Source organism: Salvelinus sp. IW2-2015, unplaced genomic scaffold (genome assembly GCF_002910315.2).
Source record: "Salvelinus sp. IW2-2015 unplaced genomic scaffold, ASM291031v2 Un_scaffold2225, whole genome shotgun sequence".
Lineage (NCBI taxonomy): Eukaryota > Metazoa > Chordata > Actinopteri > Salmoniformes > Salmonidae > Salvelinus > Salvelinus sp. IW2-2015.
In genome coordinates this window covers 106,457-109,971 of record NW_019943555.1, presented here as the reverse complement: position 1 = coordinate 109,971, position 3,515 = coordinate 106,457, and the positions used below count along the sequence as shown (strand labels likewise).

At 45.6% G+C, this 3,515-nt stretch overlaps 1 protein-coding gene across 1 annotated transcript in view; it reads right to left on the bottom strand.

Annotated features, from left to right (window-relative positions):
* LOC112073316 (sodium- and chloride-dependent taurine transporter) overlaps positions 1–3,515 on the bottom strand; it is a 30,444-nt gene that overhangs the window by 6,350 nt on the left and 20,579 nt on the right. The window lies entirely within an intron of this gene.

The window sequence follows — 3,515 nt, the reverse complement described above, 5'->3', positions numbered from 1 at the left end:
TAAGGAAAACAAACTAAAGGAAAGTGAGCCCCACCCCCCACCAACATCCCACTGTTCCACCCACCACCGACATGTCTCCACCCCCAACCACCCAGCCACTGTCTCCACCCAACCCATGCCCACGCCAACAATGTTCCCCCCCAACCCCACCGCCAACATGTCCCACCCACCCACCCAGCCAACATGTCTCCACCCACAACCCTCACCCAGCCAACATGTCTCCACCCCCAACCCCACCCAGCCCAACATGTCTCCACCCCACCCCACCCAGCCAACATGTCTCCACCACCCCAACCCCACCCAGCCAACATGTCTCCACCCCCAACCCCCACCCAGCCAACATGATGTTCCACCCCAACCCCACTCAGCCAACATGTCGCCCACCCCAACCCCACCCAGCCAACATGTCTCCACCCCCAACCCCACCCAGCCAACATGTCTCCACCCCAACCCCACCAGCCAACATGTCTCCACCCCAACCCCCACCCAGCCAACATGTCTCCACCCAACCCCACCCAGCCAACCAATGTTCCACACCAACCCCACCCAGCCAACTGTTCTCCACCCCCAACACCCCACCCAGCCAACATGTCTCCACCCCCAACCCCACCAGCCAACATGTTTCCACCCCCAACCCCACCAAGCAACATGTCTCCACCCCAACCCCACCAGCCAACATGTCTCCCCCAACCCCACCCAAGCCAACATGTCTTCACCCACAACCCACCCAGCAACATGTCTCCACCCCAACCCACCCAGCCAACATGTCCACCCCAAACCCCACCCTGCCAACATGTTTCCACCACCCAACTCCCACCAGCCAACATGTCTCCACCCCCAACCCACCCAGCCAAACATGTTTTCCACCCCCAACTCCACCCAGAAAACATGTCTCCACCCCAACCTCCCATCCAAATCCCCCAACCCCACCCAGCCAACATGTCTCCATCCGATCACCCACCTCTCACCCCCACCTGGAAACCACCCCTTCCCACCACCCTTGCGACTAGGGTTTCTTGTCTGTCATAAATATATAGTTATACGTTTGTTTTGTTATTTTCTATTGTTGGACATAAAATACTGTAAAAACACCAGCCAATCAGCTAAATGTGAATTTAATTTGTTTCATAGTATTCCCACGCAGAATAGGGAGATATATGTGATCGTAAACAAATTTAAGCAAGGTTTGACATTTTTATGTTTTAGTAAAATGTTACACCTGTTTGGGGTTCTTGCTGGTCAATTTCAAGTCTACAAATGATTTGTAATTATGTTCCCGGCCCCCTTACCATCGGCTCAAGATCATTTCAGCCCACGGCTGAATCTAGTTGATGATCCTTGGCCTACATAATCATGATATTTAGTCCGAATTTGACTGGATTGCCATTTTGGCGTCATACTAAATAAGAATTTGTTCTTAATTGACCTGCCTATTAAAATAAAAGTAAACATACAGTTGAAGTCGGAAGTTTACATACACCTTAGCCAAATAGATTTAAACTCAGTTTTTCACAATTTCTGACATTTAATCCTCATTAAAATGCCTTGTCTTAGGTCAGTTAGGATCACCACTTTACTTTAAGAATTTGAAATGTCAGAATAATAGTAGAGAGAATGATTTATTTCCGTTTTTAATTTCTGTCATCACGTTCCCAGTGGGTCAGAAGTTTACATACACTCAATTAGTATTTGGTAGCATTGCCTTTAAATTGTTTGACTTGGGTCAAACATTTCGGGTAGCCTTCCACAAGCTTCCAACAATAAGTTGGGTGAATTTTGGCCCATTCCTCCTGACAGAGCTGGTGTTTACTGAGTCAGGTTAGTAGGCCTCCTTGCTCGCACACGCTTTTTCAGTTCTGCCCACAAATTTTCTATAGGTTTGAGGTCAGGGCTTTGTGATGGCCAATCCAATACCTTGACTTTGTTGTCCTTAAGCCATTTTGCCACGACTTTGGAAGTATGCTTGGGGTCATTGTCCATTTGGAAGACCCATCTGCGAAAAAGCTTTAACTTCATGACTGATATCTTGAGATGTTGCTTCAATATATCCACATAATTTTCCATCCTCATGATGCCATCAATTTTGTGAAGTGCACCAGTCCCTCCTGCAGCAAAGCACACCCACAACATGATGCTGCCACCCCCATGCTTCATGGTTGGGATGGTGTTCTTCGGCTTGCAAGCCTCCCCCTTTTTCCTCCAAACATAACAATGGTCATTATGGCCAAACAGTTCTATGTTTTTTTCATTAGACCAGAGGACATTTCTCCAAAAAGTACGATCTTTGTCCCCATGTGCAGTTGCAATCCGTAGTCTGGCATTTTTATGGTATGGCGGTTTTGGAGCAGTGGCTTCTTCCTTGCTGAGCGGCCTTTCAGGTTTGTCGATATAGGACTCGTTTTACTGTGGATATAGATACTTTTGTACCTGTTTCCTCCAGCATCTTCACAAGGTCCTTTGCTGTTGTTCTGGATTGATTTGCACTTTTTGCACCAAAGTACGTTCATCTCTAGGAGACGAACTTGTCTCCTTCCTGAGCGGTATGATGGCTGCGTGGTCCCATGGTGTTTATACCTGCGTACTATTGTTTGTACAGATGAATGTGGTACCTTCAGGAATTTGGAAATTGCTCCCAAGGATGAACCAGACTTGTGGAGGTCTACAATTTATTCTGAGGTCTTGGCTGATTTATTTTGATTTTCCCATGATGTCAAGCAAGAGGCACTGAGTTTGAAGGTAGGCCTTGGAATACATCCACAGGTACACCTCCAATTGACTTAAATTATGTCAATTAGCCTATCAGAAGCTTCTAAAGCCATGACATCATTTTCTGGAATTTTCCAAGCTGTTTAAAGGCACAGTCAACTTATTGTATGTAAACCTCTGACCCACTGGAATTGTGATACAGTGAATTATAAGTGAAATAATCTGACTGTAAACAATTGTTGGAAAAATTACATGTGTCGTGCACAAAGTAGATGTCCTAACCGACTTGCCAAAACTATAGTTTGTTAACAAGAAATTTGTGGAGTGGTTGAAAAACGAGTTTTAATGACTCCAACCTAAGTGTATGTAAACTTCCGACTTCAACTGTAGATATAAATTGTTCTGTCATTCTACCTACAACAGGTCAGGCCCACCAAGTCAAAAGCAAACTTTACACACATCACACATACTGTGGACATTTAGGAGCCGAAGTTAAGATGGCTGGCGAATGACAGAGGTGAGAAGTCAAGATCTAGAACTTATGCCCTCAGCCCTCAGCCATGGTCTCTAAACAGTTTCCATTTGTCAATGTCTCTACTCTCCATGTTCTACCCGTCTCCATGTAGTCAAAGAGAACTACCGTATGTTGAAATGTAAACAGATATGGTCATGAATTCATTGAAATCACCTAGACTAAGAATATTTCAAAGACAGACAAAAGCAAATGCAAGTACAAATACTGATTCTGAAAGTTGATGTGTGTACTGTTGCTGTATAAGCACTGACTGCCATGCATTAGAGGTTATCAT